This window comes from Triturus cristatus, chromosome 7, assembly GCF_964204655.1.
Source record: "Triturus cristatus chromosome 7, aTriCri1.1, whole genome shotgun sequence".
Lineage (NCBI taxonomy): Eukaryota > Metazoa > Chordata > Amphibia > Caudata > Salamandridae > Triturus > Triturus cristatus.
The window spans coordinates 775505273-775527212 of record NC_140590.1 but is presented as its reverse complement, the minus strand read 5'-3'; positions in this window follow the sequence as shown (position 1 = coordinate 775527212).

The window sequence follows — 21940 nt, the reverse complement described above, 5'->3', positions numbered from 1 at the left end:
GGGTGGGCCCCCCTGCTTGCCGCCACTGAGCCAGATCCGGAAGGTCCTGGGGTTGCGCGTTTTCTTCGGGGGCCGGGTCTGGGAGGTCGGCCTCGCCGTTGTCCTCTACGGGGGCAACCGGGGGCGGAGGTGCCGGCCATTCGGTTTCTTCTGATCGGGGGGCGGCCCGGCCGGCCATGGATCGGGTGGTTATGCAGGCCCAGTCCGGGAGGCCCAGCATCCCCAAGTGCTCTCTTCTCTCGACGGTGGCCCACGGGGAACTCTCGAGGTCATTCCCCAGGAGGCAGTCCACGGGGGCATCGTCCCGGACCGTCACTTTCAGTAGGCCGGAGACCCCTCCCCATTCAAACGGGACGCAGGCCATCTTGCACATGCTTTCAGAGTTATCTGCCGAGCGGACGGGGCAGAGAATGTTCGGCAAGATCTGCTCGGGCTTCACCAGGTGACAGCGGACGGCCGTCACGCTGGCGCCGGTGTCGCGCAAGGCCTCAGCTCTCTGTCCATTAATGGTCACCCACTGACCGTATTTCCTGGTGTTGGCGGGTAGGGGAGCCCGCGGAACCATGTCTCTTCCCCCTAAGCATGCCAGGACCATGGCGGCCGGTTCCCACCCTTGCTGGTCCGGCTCACACTCCTCGGGACCCTCCAACGACTGCTCCTCCCCCAGGGCAGCGGCAGCTACCTGGCGGGGTTTGGGCGTTTGGTTCAGCGGGCAGTTCGGATCGTTGGCGTAGTGGCCTAGTCGCTGGCATCTGTGGCACGTGACGTTGGCTCGGTACCCAGGCCGCAATGGGGGGTTGCCCCGGCCGGTCGGCGGCGGGGTGCTGGCCACGGTTGTTGCTGGCAAGGCGTCTCTCCCCCGCCCCTGGCCTCCTCCTCCTCCCCGAGGACGGTGCTGGCCTTGGTTGCTTCTGTTCTGGTCGTGTGGCCCTTTCCGGCCCACTCGGGTGCTCTCCCACCGGTCAGCTTCGGCGGCGAGCTGCCGGGGGTCAGTCAGCTTACTGTCGAGTAGATGCTGCCGGAGCTCGACGAAGCAGTTGTTTGACAGGTGTTCCCATACCATGAGGTTGAAGAGCTGTTCGTAGGTGGTGACCTGACTTCCCTTGATCCAACCCTCGAAGGCCCGGCTGAAATAGTTCACGTATTCCACCCAAGTGGTACCTGGGATCCGGGTGCAATCCCTGAACCTCTGGCGGTACATCTCGGGCGTGAGGCCGTAGCGGGTGAGGAGGGCAGCCTTCATGTGGTCGTAGGACGACATTTGGTGATCGGGGAGCTGCAGCAGGGCATCGCGACCCTCGTTGATAAATCTCCCCCAAAGTCCGGCTCCCCAATCACTCCGGTCGATCCGGTGGGAGGTCATTGCGAACTCATAGGCCTTAAACCATTGTTGTATGTCGTCTTCTCGGACATACTCGCGGACCACATCCTTGGGGATGTGAACTTTTTTCTCAGTTGGTCCCGGGGTGTGTGGTCTTTCAGGCACCCCCAAGTCCTTATGCTGTTTGCGCAGTTCTATCTCTGCCAATTGGCGCTCGTGCTCGAGCGTTATCTTTTTCTCTTCCAGCTCTCTCTGTCTCTGTTTTTCTTCTCGCTCCTCTCGAATCCGCATCTGCTCGAGGTTGAGTTTCTGTTCAGCTAACTTGAGCTCCCCATCCATCTTGAGTCGTGCCATCTCTAATTCGTGCAGTCTGACTCTGTCTCTTTCTCGTATCTCCTCCGGTGATAGGCCCGTTCCCCGTTCCTCGGGAGTCGTGGCGTTCCCCTCTGGTGTGACGCTGTTTTGGTCGGAGGGTCTTGCGACCCCCGTTTCTGTCCACGACTCAAGGGCGTGCTTTAGGTCATCCTTGGTACTCAGGCCAGTGGTAGCAATGCCAAGTTCTATGCAAAATTGTCTCAGTTCGCGGTGGTTGTACTCCTCTAGTTTCTCCATTTGGAACTTCTCGGTGGAGCTGCTATCTTTGGTCGACATCGTGCTTTGTCGTGGGGTGAGCTACTCTCTGTACGATTACGCGTTGATTCGGATCGCGCCGCTGGCCACCAATGTTAGAAAAGGTAGACGGACCGGGAGGGTCGGCCGGGGTCAGGAGGAGAGGTCTCCGGGGAGAGCCGTCTCCAGCGATCGTACAGACAAGTAACTTCCCCCCCACAGACAGATATCACACACGGATAAGGTTCAGTGATCTTTATCGACACTTATTTAAGGTACGGTAAAATGGTACAAGGAGGTCTGGACTCAGGGGTCCCCTCGATTAGAGTCTCGTAAGGTAGGGAAGGGGGTAGCGGGACAGTCTATTTACCAATCAGGTAATTCGGATGAGATGGTGATGAGCTCACAATCCTCGAGCTTGGTGGTTAGGTGGTATGGGCCGCGGCAGCGCCAGCAGGTCCCGGTGCGGATGGTCGATACAACGGGCCGCGGCAGCGCCAGCAGGTCCCAGGAAGATGAAGGTTGCAGAGGGCCGCGGCAGCGCCAGCAGGTCCCGGTGAGGATGGTCGGTACAACGGGCCGCGGCAGCGCCAGCAGGTCCCAGGAAGATGAAGGTTGCAGAGGGCCGCGGCAGCGCCAGCAGGTCCCGGTGAGGATGGTCGGTACAACGGGCCGCGGCAGCGCCAGCAGGTCCCAGGAAGATGAAGGTTGCAGAGGGCCGCGGCAGCGCCAGCAGGTCCCGGTGAGGATGGTCGGTACAACGGGCCGCGGCAGCGCCAGCAGGTCCCAGGAAGATGAAGGTTGCAGAAGGCCGCGGCAGCGCCAGCAGGCAGGACGATGGTTCACAAGAGCGGGCTACGGCAGCGCCAGTAGACCGTCAGGGTTGAGTTCACTCGGTGTCTCTCGACTCCAGGATACAACTGCCTTCCTGCTCCGGAGCTGTCTTAGTTATAGGGCTGGTGCCCTTTGATGTCCGGACCCTCGCACTTGGAGGTCGGAGGGTCCGGGATGAAGGTGTCCAGACACCCAGCAGGGGGTGGAGCCAGCGCCTGGGGGCTGCTGGAGGCGATCGGCACCTGGCGGGGGAAGAGCTCTTGACGCTTCGTTCTCCCATTGACCTGCCAAGTGGTCCGCTCACCTCCTGGGTGGATGGTGGTGCCGGGATGTCGGGGCCGGCCAGGCCCGGGGTTAGGGTCGAGGTGAGGCCACGCGGCCGCGTGGTGCAGGGCCCAAGATGGCGGCTTGACCTGGCCGGGGAAGCCGGTGGGGCTGGACCCCGTGATGAGTAGGGGTCCGAGGGCAGAGGGTCCGTCGGGAGACGGAGTACAGGGGCTTGTCACGGGGGTATGCTGGGTGGGCCGGAGCTCGGGCCCTGTCGTGCGGGGGGGGAGCCAGCCCTCTGTGTGGCCTGTCCAACAGTCACATCAGGAAAAGCCTCCGCAAAAAGTTCCACAACAAACTCCCTAGCGTCCGCTCCGTCACATCCCTCTGGAACCCCCAAAATTCTAAGGTTATTCCTCCTTGCTCTGTTTTCAAGATTCGTAAGTTTCCAAAGGACATCTTCCCTCTGGGTTTTAATGAGATCTGTAAGGCCCTTCTGCGTAGCGAGATTGTCTTCTAATGTAGATATCCTTTCCTCAGCCTCGGAGATCCTAGATGCGATATCAGAGCATGTTTTAGCTACTCTACAAATTGAGTTTTGAACACTCCGATTTGCTCCCTGGTTTCGTAGGCTCTTCTGGAGGGTCTCTTCGCGGCGAGTCATGATTGTTTGATATATAATTGAGAGTGTCACCTCCCCAGGAGGCGGCTGAGAGGGATTGACCACCTTAGCTGACCCCATATCAGTAGAATTACTCACTAATCCAGATGAGAAGGAATAGTCCCAAACAAGTGGACCCGGATTAGGACTTGACAGGAGAGCCGCCTGCTCTCTTGCAGCTTTACGGACTGTACGAGATCCACTAGGTGATAGCTCCACTCTTGAATCTTCATTAGGTTGGAGATCGCCATAGTCACTATCATCATCATCATCCGTCCATTCCTTGCCAAAACATTCCTCCTCTAAAGAAGCTGAATGGTCAGAAAGGGAATAAAATGTGTCTCCCCCCTCTAAATCTCTTACATTTCCATTAAGTAGAGGCTGAATAGCACACTTCGTTTCTAAATCAGTAATAGGGTTTGTTTTAGAAGATAGCTCAGTCATGGTTTGCAAACAAAGAACCCCATCTCCGATATTTGATGAGTTCAGGACTACAGTTCCCATAATTCCACTGAGTGGGGTTGTAGGTGCTGGCAGCCCTTTATTATTAAGATCAGGCTGGGGAGGTTTGTTATCCTTCAAGACATTCACTCCCCCCTCAAAATTTACTGCCTCGCCAGATGTAACCCCCGCACTGGAAGGAGTTAAGCCTTCGGAGCATGAAGGAGAGCCTACCTTTCCACTCGACCCTGGTTCCAAAAGACTCACAAGTAGCAGATGTCAGTTGCCCGCGTTTATTCTTAAGCGGCAAATGAGGAGTTTTACCTTTGCCGATTTGAGCTTTGAACAATGCTGGGATCGACTGTCTTGGTTTGGCCGCTTGCATATGAACCACATCGCTGGCGGTCGCTGCGGAGGTAGGCACACCTTCCTGAAGAATCGGGGACTCGCCTCCTGCACCTGCCGTCTTCGTAGGTCCGATCGCTCGAGCCGATCTGCTAGCTACCGCCACAGAGCTCTTGGAAACTTTCGCAGGCATGGTGTTGAAAACGTTTTGTTCCTGTAACGTTTGTGACTTATTTCTATAAAAGTGAAAATGCACCTACTGACATCGTACAAAATAGGGGGCAGTGTGTAAGAGGGTAGAGTGTGAGGGGGCATTGTATGAGGACAAAGTGTGAGTGTGTAAGGGTGCGGGCTGTGTGTGTGTGCGGGTGTAGTGTGTGTGGCCTAAAGTAGTGTAAGTGGGTAATGTGTGAGGGTGCAGAGTGTATAGGGGCAGTGTGTCAGTGTGAGGGGGGTGCAGAGTGTGAGAGGGGGTGCAGAGTGTGAGGGGGTGCAGAGTGTGAGGGGGTGCAGAGTGTGAGGGGGTGCAGAGTGTGAGGGGGTGCAGAGTGTGAGGGGGGTGCAGAGTTTGAGGGGGGGCAGAGTGTGAGGGGGCTGCAGAGTGTGAGGGGGTGCAGAGTGTGAGGGGTGGTGCAGTGTGTGAGCTGGCAGTTTGTGGAGTCTAATGTGTGTAGGGCAGTGTGTGAGGTGGAAGTGTGGGGGGTCTAATGTAGGTAGGGCAGTGTGTGAGGTGGCAGTTTGTGGTGGCTAATGTGTGTAGGGCAGTGTGTGAGGTGGCATGTTGTGGGGTCTAATGTGTGTAGGGTCAGTGTGAGTGGTCTGTGTGGAGGGGTAAGTGTGAGTGGTCTGTGTGGAGGGGTAAGTGTGAGTGGTATGTGTGAGGAGGGCATTGTGTGTGGTCTGTGTGAGAGGGGGCAGTTGGTTGTTTATTGACTTGTCAGTAAACTGTATTTCTATTTTCTGTAAAGGCTGTATTAGTATTGAAAAAAATACACAATCTGAAACTGGCTCACGTAAATGACTGCAGTGCCTTTGAAGTAAACTCTATTCTTATATATTTGAGGGTGAGGGGGTGCAGAGTTTGAGGGGGCTAATGTTTGCTAGGGCAGTGTGTGAGTTGGTATTTTGTGGGGTCTAATGTGTGTAGTGCAGTGTGTAAGGGTGGGAGCTGTGTGTGTGTGCGTGGTGTGAGTGTACAGTCTGTGTGTTTTGAAAGTATTTTTCATTCACGTTTCATGTGAGGTTTGTGACTTGTAAGTAAAGTGTATTTGTATTGTAAACTCTCTTCTTTTGAGAAAAACACGCACAGTGTGACACTGGCTCACGTAAATCACTGCAGTGACTTAGAAGTAAAGTGTATTCGTATTTATTTAAAGTACTATCTTTTTAATTGTACGCAAAAAAAAACCACACACTGGCACCAACTCATGTAAATCACTCCAGTGCCTTCAGGGCTGTGAATACTCACGCTAAAAGTACAAACAAAAGGGGAGATGAAAGGAAGGGTGAGAGGGACTTTGTCGACAGAGTATATGGGGGTGAGGGGGTGTGCAGGACGGTGAGCTGAATGCGTGTGTCAGTAGAAGGAGAGCACGGCGCGTGCGCGCCACAGCATTTCCAGACCGCAACCTCCACGTGAATTTTGTTGATTTGTTAAATAAAATTACACAAGAATTAGGCACCAAATACATAGCACCGACAAACATTGACCGAAAACAAAAAAAAATGCTTAAAATGCGTTTTGGAAACGTTTTGTTCCTGTAACGTTTGTGACTTTAAAAAAAAGTGAAAATGCATCTACTGACATTGTACAAAATAGGGGGCAGTGTGTGAGGGGGCATTGTATGAGGGCAAAGTGTGAGTGTGTAAGGGTGTGGGCTGTGTGTGTGTGCGGGGTGTAAGGGTGCAGTGTGTGTGGCCTAAAGTAGTGTAAGTGGGTAATGTGTGAGGGTGCAGAGTGTATAGGGTCAGTGGGGCAGTGTGAGAGGGTGCAGAGTGTAAGGGGGGTGCAGAGTGTGAGGGGGGTGCAGAGTGTGAGGGGGATGCAGAGTGTGAGGGGGTGCAGTGTGAGGGGGTGCAGAGTGTGGGGGGTGCAGAGTGTGAGGGGGCAGTGTGTGTGGTCTGTGTGAGAGTGGAGCAGTATGTGTGGTCTGTGTGAGAGGGGGGCAGTGTGTGTGGTCTGTGTGAGAGGGGGCAGTGTGTGTGGTCTGCGTGAGGGGGCAGTGTGTGGGCTGTGTGGGAGGGGGACAGTGTGTGTGGTCTGTGTGCGAGGGGCCAGTGTATGTGAAGGACCAGTTGCAGGCGACTTGCGAGGGCAGACCTCAAGACACAGAGAGGCGCAACAGAATAAAAGTGCTGTTAGTGTAGAGAGTGATCTTCATCAGAATGTAAGCAGGAAAGCAAAGAATGAAAGTCATACAAAAGCATACGTGTTTGGGTGTGTAAAGTAAAATAATGAAACACACATTCAAAAGTAAATAAATATAAGAGATGAATGCAAAGCACAGAGGCAGGCGGAGATTCCGGAAAAGATGCGAAAAAGAGAAGGCGGGGCAGAACTACACGGAAGGGGAGAGATGCGTGGGCGGAGAGGAGCCTGTGAGAACACGCTGCGGAGATCAAAGAAAAGGTTTGTGACCATATGGAGAGTGAGGGGCTGTGCAGCCTGGTGAGCTGAATGCGTGTGGCAACAGAGGGAGAGCGCGACGCGCGCGCGCCACAACATTTTCAGACCGCAACGTCCACGTGAACTTTGTTCATTTGTTAAATAAAGTTAAACAATAATTCAAATTTAAGCACAAAACACATAGCACCAACAGACATTAACAGACTCAAAAAAGCAAAAATCTACTGATGCGTTTTAGAAACGCTTTCATCCTGTAACGTTTGTTTTTGTTAAAATTTAGAAAAGGCACCTACTGACATCGTACGAACTTGGGGGCAGTGTGTAAGAGGGCAGTGTGTGAGGGCGAATTGTATGAGGGCACAGTGTGAGTGTGTAAGGGTGCAGGCTGTGTGTGTGAGGGGTGTAAGGGTGCAGTGTGTGTGACCTAAAGTACTGTGAGTGAGTAATGGGTGAGAGCAGTGTATGTGGGGGCAGTGTGTCAAGGGGTCAGCGTGTGAGGAGGGGTCAGTGTGTGTGGTCTGTGTTAGAGGGGGCCAGTGTGTGTAGTCTGTGTTAGAGGGGGGCATTGTTTGTAGTCTGTGTGAGGGGGCAGTGTGTGTGGTCTGTGTGATGGGGCAGTTTGTGTGGTCTGTGTGAGGGGGCAGTGTGTGTAGTCTGTGTGAGGGGGCAGTGTGTGTGGTCTGTTTGAGGGGGGCAGTGTGTGTGGTTTGTGTGAGAGGGGGGCAGTGTGTGTGGTCTGTGTGTGAGGGGGCAGTGTGTGTGGTCTGTGTGAGAGGGGGGCAGTATGTGTAGTCTATGTGAGGGGGGCATTGTGTGTGGTCTGTGTGAGGGGGCAGTGTTGGTTTGTGACTTGTCAGTAAACTGTATTTCTAATTTTCTTTAAAGGCTGTATTAGTATTGAAAAAAAATACACAACCTGACATGGGCTCACGTAAATGACTGCAGTGCCTTGAAAGTAAACTGTATTTGTATTTGTTTGAGGGTGAGGGGGTGCAAGGTGTGTAGGGCAGTGTGTGATTTGGCATTTTGTGGGGTCTAATGTGTGAGGTGGCATTTTGTGTGGTCTAATGTGTGTAGGGCATTGTATGAGGTGGCATTTTGTGTGGTCTAATCTGTGTAGGACAGTGTGTGAGGTGGCAGTGTGGAGGGGTCAGTGTGAGTGGTCTGTGTGGAGGGGTAAGTGTGAGTGGTATGTGTGAGGGGGGCAGAGTGTGAGGGGGTGCAGAGTGTGAGGGTGGGACAGAGTGTGTAGGTGCAGAGTGTGTAGGGCAGTGTGTGAGGTGGCAGTTTGTGGTGGCTAATGTGTGTATGTCAGTGTGTGAGGTGGCATTTTGTGGTGTCTAATGTGTGTATGGTCAGTGTGAGTGGTCTGTGTGGAGGGGTAAGTGTGAGTGGTCTGTGTGGAGGGGTAAGTGTGAGTGGACTGTGTGGAGGGGTAAGTGTGAGTGGTATGTGTGAGGGGGCAGTGTTTGTGGTCTGTGTGAGAGGGGGGCAGTGTGTGTGGTCTGTGTGAGGGGGGCATTGTGTGTGGTCTGTGTGAGAGGGGGGCAGTGTTGGTTAGTGACTTGTCAGTAAACTGTATTTCTATTTTCTTTAAAGGCTGTATTCGTATTGAAAAAAAATACACAATCTGACACTGGCTCACGTAAATGACTGCAGTGCCTTTGAATTAAACTCTATTCTTATATATTTGAGAGTGAGGGGGTGCAGAGTTTGAGGGGGATAATGTTTGCTAGGCCAGTGTGTGAGTTGGCATTTTGTGGGGTCTAATGTGTGTAGTGCAGTGTGTAAGGGTGGGAGCTGTGTGTGTGTGCGTGGTGTGAGTGTGCAGTCTGTGTGTTTTGAAAGTATTTTTCAGTCACGTTTCATGTGAGGTTTGTGACTTGTAAGTAAGGTGTATTTGTATTGTAAACACTTTCCTTTTGAGAAAAAAACGCACAGTGTGACACGGGCTCACGTAAATCACTGCAGTGACTTAGAAGTAAACTGTATTCGTATTTATTTAAAGTACTATCTTTTTAATTGTACGCCAAAAAAAATACCACGGGCTCATGTAAATCACTCCAGTGCCTTCAGGGCTGTGAATACTCACGCTAAAAGTACAAACAAAAGGGGAGATGAAAGGAAGGGTGGGAGGGACTTTGTCGACAGAGCATATGGGGGGGTGAGGGTGTGTGCAGGTCAGTGAGCTGAATGCGTGTGCCAGTAGAAGGAGAGCGCGGCACGTGCGTACCACAGCATTTCCAGACCGCAACCTCCATGTGAAATCTGTTGATTTGTTAAATAAATTTACACAAAAAATAAGCACCAAATATATAGCACCGACAAACATTGACCGAAAACCAAACAAAATGCTAAAAATGCGTTTTGACAATGTTTTGTTCCTGTAACGTTTGTGACTTTTTTTAAAAAGTGAAAATGCACTTACTGACATCGTACAAAATAGGGGGCAGTGTGTAAGAGGGTAGTGTGTGAGAGGGCATCGTAAGAGGGCAAAGTGTGAGTGTGTAAGAGTGCGGGCTGTGTGTGTGTGTGCGGGGTGTTAGGGTGCAGTGTGTGTGGCATAAAGTAGTGTAAGTGGGTAATGTGTGAGGGTGCAGTGTATAGGGGCAGTGTGTCAGTGGGGCAGTTTGAGGGGGTGCAGAGTGTGAGGGGGGTGCAGAGTGTGAGGGGGGTGCAGAGTGTGAGGGGGTGCAGAGTGTGAGGGGGTGCAGAGTGTGAGGGGGGTGCAGAGTGTGAGGGGGGTTGTGAGAAAGTGGCTCTGTATATACTGTTCCCAAATAGGTACAGGGTGTACAGAGTCCACAGTTCCCAGAGGCTCGGCAGAGGCTAAAGTTAGATATAACCTTACTCTCTAAAGTGGTAGCTTGGTCGAGCAGTAAGGCAGTATCAGAGGACAGTGTAAAGCATTTGTTGTACACACTCAGTCAGCAAATGGTCTCACACACTCAATAACTGAACTCTAGGCCAATGGTTTATATATAAAAAATATATGCTTGTTTTATTTTAGAAACAACAATTGGAATTAAAATATACTTTCTCAGTAGGAGATGCTTTATAAATACTTTTGCAATATGCAATTGACTTTTGTAAACAGTTACAAGTGGTTGCAATAGGTAACACTATTTTAAACACAATAATGCATTGAGTTCAATGGAAGTTTCATGTTATTTGCCACAGATTACATTTAGGATTACTTTTGGAATTCCAGGACTGGATCCTAGATTCAGTCCTGGGTCAGTACTTGGAATCAAGTGATAAAAGTCGACTTAATTACTGTGATGATTTTTAGACAAAATTTTGCTATTTTAAAAGTTGACACTTAGAAAATATTTCATAGAAAACAGTCAATGATTCCCTATGGCAGAAAATTCAAGTTGCAGGTATAGTATGTTCTCGCTACTTTTGTAATGCAGTACTGGGTGCCTAGACTCAGTACTGGGACCTTTATCCAAAACAGGTAAGTAATTACGTTTTCAGATATTATACGATTTTTAAAGAATATTTAAAGATTGCAGAAATCGACACTTAGAAGAAATTTCACAGAAAAACAGTCAATGATTTCCTATGGAAGAAAATTGGGTTACTGGTAAGTACAGTTGTAAGTAGTTTTCAGAGTCAGTGCTGGGTACCAAGATCCAGCACTGGGAGCTCACCTAAGAGCAGGTGAGTATTTTCGTTTTCGTTACTCGGCTGATTTTTGGTGAATATTTTAGGTTTTGAAAAGTCCACACTTAGAAGAAATTTCAGAAAAAGCTAGTCAATGTTACCCTATGGAGAAAATTGAGTTATCGGTTTAAAGGTAAGTACTCGACTGGCAGAGTTAAGGTTCTGGGCATAGACTCAGGGGTCTACCAGGGTCAGATAGGTACAGTTAGTTCACCCCCAGCGGCACAAGGGCGACCGGGTGCAGAGAGAGTTAGGCCCAATGTGATCCTATGAGAGGTAGGGGGGCCTTGGTTGCAGGCCACGCGGCTGTGGGAGCTGGGCTCCTGGTCACTTACTCAGGGCAAGTGGGGAAGTAGGTAGGTGTAGAGGTTGCACTGCCAGGGCCACTCGGGCGGCTGGGTTGTTAAGTGAATCCAGAAGTCGTAGTATGATTCATGACAAGATTTCATCCAGAAATAAGAAAAAGGAAGCACCGCTGGTTACACAGCTTCAAGCTCCAGCAGACCTCCCACAACTGTCGCCTCTTGGTTCATGGGACCGATCACATGTTCTATTCTAGAACACTGTGATCGTGCCATTAACCAAGGGTTTATAAAACAACACGCATATGATCTCGTGCATGCAAGCACGAGATAAACAAAGGAAAAGCAAGTTAACACATATAACACATCCTTCCCCCTTAGGTAAAATAAACAAAAATAAAAACATTTAATACACAAATCTGTTTCTGATAAATGAAACAAAATCAGCCATCCACCCTGGTTTTTTCCGCTGTCGTTTTCCAGAATCTGCATTACATTCATCATCATTGGAAACATTTTCAAATTCAGCATTGCTGATAGGACAATTGACAAGATCTTCGTCTTCAAGATTGTCAACTGACTTTGTTTCATCCTCAGAATTGGAATAAATACTTTTTTCTCTTTTGAGAACAGCAATTCTACTTAAATTCCAAACCTTATTATTGGTAAGTTTGACAGAGTTCTTAAGTACCTCTTTTATTTCAAAAGGTCCCATAAATTGGCTTTCCCCTTTTTTGACTTTCCAGGGTTTTTTAACTTTAACAAGAATCCCTACATTAACAATTGGATCATGTACAGACCCTCTTTTCTTATCATACCGTTCTTTATTAACATCATGATTTTTGATGAGATTTTCCTTTACAATCTGAAAATCCAAACTAGACATGGTAGACGGAGCTAACCACGCAGGATTGCATTTGGTTCTTGGAAGTCTACCCCTCATTATTTCAAACGGGGAGTAACCCGTCATAGCATTAATGGAGGTTCTGTACATCCATACAGTTTTAAAAATGTGTAGTTCCCGTTTATCATTTCCAATTCCCGTAACTTGGATTGCACTTTTGAGAACTCTATTAAACCTTTCAATGACACCATTACCACTTGGGTTGTACAGAGAAGTGGTACAATGAATAATGCCTACTCTATTGAAATACGCTTTAGCTTTGTTAGACAGAAATTGAACACCATTATCTGTAATTAGCAGTACTGGTAACCCCTCCGCGGTGAAGATTTAATCCAAAAACGATAAAACAGAATCAGTATCCACTTTATCTACAATTTTGACCACTGGCCATTTAGAAAAAACATCGATGGTTGCTAGAACAAATTTAGAGTTAGGACCAACAGGACCCATAATATCCATGGCAATGGTATGCCACGGAAAATCCGGAATGTTATGTTCACCTATATTAGGTTTGAGAGTAACCAAAGTCTTATCAGCATTCGCACAAGTGATGCAATTCCTAATAATAAGTTCAATGAAAACATCCATGCCGGCCACCAAAAATTATTTTTCACTTTTTGTTTGGTTCTGACAATACCACAGTGACCCTCGTGACCGTGAGAAACGATATTATGTCTTAATTTGCATGGAGGAATGGCACGATCACCCCTTTTTAGCACACCATCTACCAAAGAAAGTTCATCCTTAATCTCCTAAAAACTTCTAAGGTCAGAATTAATGTTCTTTTTATTAGGCCAACCCGATAAAATATACCCTTCAACATTTTTTAAAATGGGATCATTTTCAACTCCCTTAAACCAAACCTTCCGGTCAATTGGTAAAAGGTCTTCATCATGCACCAAAGCTATATGATAATCATCCCACTCATTGTATGTACTTTCTCTCAGAGGTAAAGGCATTCTTGATAGAAAGTCAGCCGTTACATTATCTTTTCCGGGCACATAAACAATGGTGTAAATAAAATCCTGAAGGCGCATAGACATTCGGGCTATGCGTGCTGAAGCTTTCAACATGCCTTCTGTGGTTAAAAGGCGTACTAAAGGTTAATGGTCACTTCTAATTAAACACTCCTTGCCCCACACAAACACTCTGAAATGCTCAAGTGCCCATACGCATGCTAAAGTTTCCCTTTCTATAGTAGAATATTTCTCTTCAGCAGGTGTGAGTGCCCTGGACGCATGCGCAATGATGTGTTCATTCCCATTATTTGATTTCTGAGACAGCACAGCTCCTAAACCCTTTGAACTAGCGTCTGTAGTGATAATACTAAGGAGTGAAGGATCAAAACCTGAAAGTGCAGTAGCAACACAAATGGCTTTCTTAACGTCATTAAATTCAGTCTCGCAAGCCTTAGACCACAAAAATCTGCTTTTGTTTTTAATCAATTGTCTTATGTTAAATGTACGACAAAAAAAATGTGGCACATATTTTGAATAAAATTCAGTAAGACCTAAAAAAGATCTAACATCGTCCTTGGATTTGGGATGAGGAGCAGATCTAATAGCTTCAACTAAGTCATTTTTAGGTTTGACTCCCTCCTCACACAATTCATGACTTAAATAAGTCACAGACTTCACTCCAAATTTACATTTGGAATGTTTAATGGTCAAGCCATGGTCAGAAAGAACCTTAAGTACGTTCTCCAATGCTGACAAATGTGACTGAGAATTACTTCCAAAGACAAGAATGTCATCTTGAAAACAAATTGCATTTTTGCAATTCTTGAGGATGTCCTGCATTACACGTTGGAAAATGGCTGCGGCAGACGCCAAATCAAAGGGCATTCTATTGTACCTGAAACATCCAAAAGGAGTAATGAATGCGGTGTAATCTTTGCTATTCTCATTCAATTCAATCTGGTGATACGCTGCCGATAGGTCAATCGTAGAAAAAATGTTTGCCCCCCCGACGCTGCTCAGCATTTCAGAGATGCGTGGTAAAGGAAATTGATCAATGATGATGTTGTTATTCAAATGGCGTAAATCAATGCATAATCTAATTTTCCCATTGGCACGTTTAGCAACGAAGATGGGTGAAACCCACTCAGAAGACTCAATTCGCTCAATAATGCCATCTCTCACTAATGATTCTAACTCTATTTTAACTTCCTCACGGACAAGAATGTAGGATTTGATCCTACATTCTTGAGAGTAAAGAGGGAAGTACTCTCTGGTTTCGCGCACTATCTTTGATCTATTACGGCAACCACTGATATTTGTTGGGTGCGGATTCAATCAGCCTCTACCCTCCTCTTTGTGCTTATACCCTAGGTTTCCTACCAGAATATTTTAGTACACCGCCTATATTAAAATCGCTTGACAGATTAATATTTAAATCACCAGAAAAACAAATAGGGTGCAGCCATAATGCTAGTTCTACATTAAAAAAATGTAAGACCTCCGGATCGTCCAGGTTTGATCCATAAACAGTGCAGATGGTTAATGGTCGGTTATTTATTACCAATTCAGCTATTGCCCATCTGCCCACACTAGATTGGCTAGACTTCCTACATATTCCAACACCTCGTTTCAGCAGAATAGCAACACCCCTTATCATAGATGACTGACGGGAGCATCCAACTAAATCAAAGCCAGGAATCTTCAAATACTCCCGTTTGTCCCAAGGTACGTGCGTCTCTTGTAAACATAGTATATCTATCTGCATGGTCAAAACAATTTTAGAAAACAAAGCCCTTTTCTTAGGATTATTGAGGCCACATATGTTCCAAGAGCATAATCTTAGTTTACCCAGCCCCATTTAAATTCATGAGGAAACCTACTCTACAGCGCCACAAGATGACCATTTTAATCCAACCAACTGAAAAGATACAATAACTAATAATGACAAGATAACCATACATGCCATACATGCCACGGCTGAAATTCTCAATCAAGCATTTAAAAAACCCCCATCCCTCCCCAACCCCCTCCCCGCCACCCTCACCCCTCCCTACAACAGCCCCACCCTGACCCTGAAACCCCCCCCCCCAAACCCCTCACCCCCCTTACTGGGCAACAGGACTAGGTCCTTGTGAAGGGAGAAGCTGGCTATGACCCCCGCTCTCCCCTGGCCTTAGGCTGAAGACTCCCCCAATCCTAGAGTGCCAATTAAATATTTGAGGACGTGCCGAAGAGGAAAAAAAAAAAAACAGGAAAGAGAAATACAATAAACAATAAGCAAGCAGCAAGGAACAGACCCCACAATGAATGAAAATTGTATCCTTATATCCTTATATCCTTACAAAATGGAACAGGCTCTTTAACTTTATCTTTAAGATCCTTGGCTCCTAGAACCGAAGATCTATTCTCAAAAAACAAAAAACAAAAAAGCGGACAGCGTAGTCAAAAAGAGACTAGGTTGTGTTTAAGGATTCCTTAGCCTGAATTTCAGAGACAAAAAATTTTGTCTGGCCCTGATATAAGATTTTCAGTTTAGAAGGAAAGAGTAGGAATGCTTCTGCTCCTTTCACCTGAAAAGGCGTTATTAGCTGTCGAAGCTGCCACGGTCGCTCTACAGTTGCTGGGCAGAAATCTGGCCTAACAAAAAATTCACAGCCTTTGCCAACCCTCTTTCTATCTGGCCTGGCCAGATCATAGATCCTCTCCCTAGCCAGAAAATTATTCAAGCAAACCAATATAGCACGTGGCTTTCCCAAGGTCTGCGCGGATCCCTGTTTTTGCTTAAACGGAGAGCGGTGAGCACGCTGAACTTCTGATCGCCAATCCCACTGTGTCACATCAGGAAAAGCCTCCGCAAAAAGTTCCACAACAAACTCCCTAGCGTCCGCTCCGTCACATCCCTCTGGAACCCCCAAAATTCTAAGGTTATTCCTCCTTGCTCTGTTTTCAAGATTCGTAAGTTTCCAAAGGACATCTTCCCTCTGGGTTTTAATGAGATCTGTAAGGCCCTTCTGCGTAGCGAGATTGTCTTCTAATGTAGATATCCTTTCCTCAGCCTCGGAGATCCTAGATGCGATATCAGAGCATGTTTTAGCTACTCTACAAATTGAGTTTTGAACACTCCGATTTGCTCCCTGGTTTCGTAGGCTCTTCTGGAGGGTCTCTTCGCGGCGAGTCATGATTGTTTGATATATAATTGAGAGTGTCACCTCCCCAGGAGGCGGCTGAGAGAGATTGACCACCTTAGCTGACCCCATATCAGTAGAATTACTCACTAATCCAGATGAGAAGGAATAGTCCCAAACAAGTGGACCCGGATTAGGACTTGACAGGAGAGCCACCTGCTCTCTTGCAGCTTTACGGACTGTACGAGATCCACTAGGTGATAGCTCCACTCTTGAATCTTCATTAGGTTGGAGATCGCCATAGTCACTATCATCATCATCATCCGTCCATTCCTTGCCAAAACATTCCTCCTCTAAAGAAGCTGAATGGTCAGAAAGGGAATAAAATGTGTCTCCCCCCTCTAAATCTCTTACATTTCCATTAAGTAGAGGCTGAATAGCACACTTCGTTTCTAAATCAGTAATAGGGTTTGTTTTAGAAGATAGCTCAGTCATGGTTTGCAAACAAAGAACCCCATCTCCGATATTTGATGAGTTCAGGACTACAGTTCCCATAATTCCACTGAGTGGGGTTGTAGGTGCTGGCAGCCCTTTATTATTAAGATCAGGCTGGGGAGGTTTGTTATCCTTCAAGACATTCACTCCCCCCTCAAAATTTACTGCCTCGCCAGATGTAACCCCCGCACTGGAAGGAGTTAAGCCTTCGGAGCATGAAGGAGAGCCTACCTTTCCACTCGACCCTGGTTCCAAAAGACTCACAAGTAGCAGATGTCAGTTGCCCGCGTTTATTCTTAAGCGGCAAATGAGGAGTTTTACCTTTGCCGATTTGAGCTTTGAACAATGCTGGGATCGACTGTCTTGGTTTGGCCGCTTGCATATGAAACACATCGCTGGCGGTCGCTGCGGAGGTAGGCACACCTTCCTGAAGAATCGGGGACTCGCCTCCTGCACCTGCCGTCTTCGTAGGTCCGATCGCTCGAGCCGATCTGCTAGCTACCGCCACAGAGCTCTTGGAAACTTTCGCAGGCATGGTGTTGAAAACGTTTTGTTCCTGTAACGTTTGTGACTTTTTTCTATAAAAGTGAAAATGCACCTACTGACATCGTACAAAATAGGGGGCAGTGTGTAAGAGGGTAGAGTGTGAGGGGGCATTGTATGAGGACAAAGTGTGAGTGTGTAAGGGTGCGGGCTGTGTGTGTGTGCGGGTGTAGTGTGTGTGGCCTAAAGTAGTGTAAGTGGGTAATGTGTGAGGGTGCAGAGTGTATAGGGGCAGTGTGTCAGTGTGAGGGGGGTGCAGAGTGTGAGAGGGGGTGCAGAGTGTGAGGGGGTGCAGAGTGTGAGGGGGTGCAGAGTGTGAGGGGGTGCAGAGTGTGAGGGGGGTGCAGAGTTTGAGGGGGGGCAGAGTGTGAGGGGGCTGCAGAGTGTGAGGGGGTGCAGAGTGTGAGGGGTGGTGCAGTGTGTGAGCTGGCAGTTTGTGGAGTCTAATGTGTGTAGGGCAGTGTGTGAGGTGGAAGTGTGGGGGGTCTAATGTAGGTAGGGCAGTGTGCGAGGTGGCAGTTTGTGGTGGCTAATGTGTGTAGGGCAGTGTGTGAGGTGGCATTTTGTGGGGTCTAATGTGTGTAGGGTCAGTGTGAGTGGTCTGTGTGGAGGGGTAAGTGTGAGTGGTCTGTGTGGAGGGGTAAGTGTGAGTGGTATGTGTGAGGAGGGCATTGTGTGTGGTCTGTGTGAGAGGGGGCAGTTGGTTGTTTATTGACTTGTCAGTAAACTGTATTTCTATTTTCTGTAAAGGCTGTATTAGTATTGAAAAAAAATACACAATCTGAAACTGGCTCACGTAAATGACTGCAGTGCCTTTGAAGTAAACTCTATTCTTATATATTTGAGGGTGAGGGGGTGCAGAGTTTGAGGGGGCTAATGTTTGCTAGGGCAGTGTGTGAGTTGGTATTTTGTGGGGTCTAATGTGTGTAGTGCAGTGTGTAAGGGTGGGAGCTGTGTGTGTGTGCGTGGTGTGAGTGTACAGTCTGTGTGTTTTGAAAGTATTTTTCATTCACGTTTCATGTGAGGTTTGTGACTTGTAAGTAAAGTGTATTTGTATTGTAAACTCTCTTCTTTTGAGAAAAACACGCACAGTGTGACACTGGCTCACGTAAATCACTGCAGTGACTTAGAAGTAAAGTGTATTCGTATTTATTTAAAGTACTATCTTTTTAATTGTACGCAAAAAAAAACCACACACTGGCACCAACTCATGTAAATCACTCCAGTGCCTTCAGGGCTGTGAATACTCACGCTAAAAGTACAAACAAAAGGGGAGATGAAAGGAAGGGTGAGAGGGACTTTGTCGACAGAGTATATGGGGGTGAGGGGGTGTGCAGGACGGTGAGCTGAATGCGTGTGTCAGCAGAAGGAGAGCACGGCGCGTGCGCGCCACAGCATTTCCAGACCGCAACCTCCACGTGAATTTTGTTGATTTGTTAAATAAAATTACACAAGAATTAGGCACCAAATACATAGCACCGACAAACATTGACCGAAAACAAAAAAAAATGCTTAAAATGCGTTTTGGAAACATTTTGTTCCTGTAACGTTTGTGACTTTAAAAAAAAGTGAAAATGCATCTACTGACATTGTACAAAATAGGGGGCAGTGTGTGAGGGGGCATTGTATGAGGGCAAAGTGTGAGTGTGTAAGGGTGTGGGCTGTGTGTGTGTGCGGGGTGTAAGGGTGCAGTGTGTGTGGCCTAAAGTAGTGTAAGTGGGTAATGTGTGAGGGTGCAGAGTGTATAGGGTCAGTGGGGCAGTGTGAGAGGGTGCAGAGTGTAAGGGGGGTGCAGAGTGTGAGGGGGGTGCAGAGTGTGAGGGGGATGCAGAGTGTGAGGGGGTGCAGTGTGAGGGGGTGCAGAGTGTGGGGGGGTGCAGAGTGTGAGGGGGCAGTGTGTGTGGTCTGTGTGAGAGTGGAGCAGTATGTGTGGTCTGTGTGAGAGGGGGGCAGTGTGTGTGGTCTGTGTGAGAGGGGGCAGTGTGTGTGGTCTGCGTGAGGGGGCAGTGTGTGGGCTGTGTGGGAGGGGGACAGTGTGTGTGGTCTGTGTGCGAGGGGCCAGTGTATGTGAAGGACCAGTTGCAGGCGACTTGCGAGGGCAGACCTCAAGACACAGAGAGGCGCAACAGAATAAAAGTGCTGTTAGTGTAGAGAGTGATCTTCATCAGAATGTAAGCAGGAAAGCAAAGAATGAAAGTCATACAAAAGCATACGTGTTTGGGTGTGTAAAGTAAAATAATGAAACACACATTCAAAAGTAAATAAATATAAGAGATGAATGCAAAGCACAGAGGCAGGCGGAGATTCCGGAAAAGATGCGAAAAAGAGAAGGCGGGGCAGAACTACACGGAAGGGGAGAGATGCGTGGGCGGAGAGGAGCCTGTGAGAACACGCTGCGGAGATCAAAGAAAAGGTTTGTGACCATATGGAGAGTGAGGGGCTGTGCAGCCTGGTGAGCTGAATGCGTGTGGCAACAGAGGGAGAGCGCGACGCGTGCGCGCCACAACATTTTCAGACCGCAACGTCCACGTGAACTTTGTTCATTTGTTAAATAAAGTTAAACAATAATTCAAATTTAAGCACAAAACACATAGCACCAACAGACATTAACAGACTCAAAAAAGCAAAAATCTACTGATGCGTTTTAGAAACGCTTTCATCCTGTAACGTTTGTTTTTGTTAAAATTTAGAAAAGGCACCTACTGACATCGTACGAACTTGGGGGCAGTGTGTAAGAGGGCAGTGTGTGAGGGCGAATTGTATGAGGGCACAGTGTGAGTGTGTAAGGGTGCAGGCTGTGTGTGTGAGGGGTGTAAGGGTGCAGTGTGTGTGACCTAAAGTACTGTGAGTGAGTAATGGGTGAGAGCAGTGTATGTGGGGGCAGTGTGTCAAGGGGTCAGCGTGTGAGGAGGGGTCAGTGTGTGTGGTCTGTGTTAGAGGGGGCCAGTGTGTGTAGTCTGTGTTAGAGGGGGGCATTGTTTGTAGTCTGTGTGAGGGGGCAGTGTGTGTGGTCTGTGTGATGGGGCAGTTTGTGTGGTCTGTGTGAGGGGGCAGTGTGTGTAGTCTGTGTGAGGGGGCAGTGTGTGTGGTCTGTTTGAGGGGGGCAGTGTGTGTGGTTTGTGTGAGAGGGGGGCAGTGTGTGTGGTCTGTGTGTGAGGGGGCAGTGTGTGTGGTCTGTGTGAGAGGGGGGCAGTATGTGTAGTCTATGTGAGGGGGGCATTGTGTGTGGTCTGTGTGAGGGGGGCAGTGTTGGTTTGTGACTTGTCAGTAAACTGTATTTCTAATTTTCTTTAAAGGCTGTATTAGTATTGAAAAAAAATACACAACCTGACATGGGCTCACGTAAATGACTGCAGTGCCTTGAAAGTAAACTGTATTTGTATTTGTTTGAGGGTGAGGGGGTGCAAGGTGTGTAGGGCAGTGTGTGATTTGGCATTTTGTGGGGTCTAATGTGTGAGGTGGCATTTTGTGTGGTCTAATGTGTGTAGGGCATTGTATGAGGTGGCATTTTGTGTGGTCTAATCTGTGTAGGACAGTGTGTGAGGTGGCAGTGTGGAGGGGTCAGTGTGAGTGGTCTGTGTGGAGGGGTAAGTGTGAGTGGTATGTGTGAGGGGGGCAGAGTGTGAGGGGGTGCAGAGTGTGAGGGTGGGACAGAGTGTGTAGGTGCAGAGTGTGTAGGGCAGTGTGTGAGGTGGCAGTTTGTGGTGGCTAATGTGTGTATGTCAGTGTGTGAGGTGGCATTTTGTGGTGTCTAATGTGTGTATGGTCAGTGTGAGTGGTCTGTGTGGAGGGGTAAGTGTGAGTGGTCTGTGTGGAGGGGTAAGTGTGAGTGGACTGTGTGGAGGGGTAAGTGTGAGTGGTATGTGTGAGGGGGCAGTGTTTGTGGTCTGTGTGAGAGGGGGGCAGTGTTTGTGGTCTGTGTGAGGGGGGCATTGTGTGTGGTCTGTGTGAGAGGGGGGCAGTGTTGGTTAGTGACTTGTCAGTAAACTGTATTTCTATTTTCTTTAAAGGCTGTATTCGTATTGAAAAAAAATACACAATCTGACACTGGCTCACGTAAATGACTGCAGTGCCTTTGAATTAAACTCTATTCTTATATATTTGAGAGTGAGGGGGTGCAGAGTTTGAGGGGGATAATGTTTGCTAGGCCAGTGTGTGAGTTGGCATTTTGTGGGGTCTAATGTGTGTAGTGCAGTGTGTAAGGGTGGGAGCTGTGTGTGTGTGCGTGGTGTGAGTGTGCAGTCTGTGTGTTTTGAAAGTATTTTTCAGTCACGTTTCATGTGAGGTTTGTGACTTGTAAGTAAGGTGTATTTGTATTGTAAACACTTTCCTTTTGAGAAAAAAACGCACAGTGTGACACGGGCTCACGTAAATCACTGCAGTGACTTAGAAGTAAACTGTATTCGTATTTATTTAAAGTACTATCTTTTTAATTGTACGCCCAAAAAAATACCACTGGCACGGGCTCATGTAAATCACTCCAGTGCCTTCAGGGCTGTGAATACTCACGCTAAAAGTACAAACAAAAGGGTAGATGAAAGGAAGGGTGGGAGGGACTTTGTCGACAGAGCATATGGGGGGGTGAGGGTGTGTGCAGGTCAGTGAGCTGAATGCGTGTGCCAGTAGAAGGAGAGCGCGGCACGTGCGTACCACAGCATTTCCAGACCGCAACCTCCATGTGAAATCTGTTGATTTGTTAAATAAATTTACACAAAAAATAAGCACCAAATATATAGCACCGACAAACATTGACCGAAAACCAAACAAAATGCTAAAAATGTGTTTTGAGAATGTTTTGTTCCTGTAACGTTTGTGACTTTTTTTAAAAAGTGAAAATGC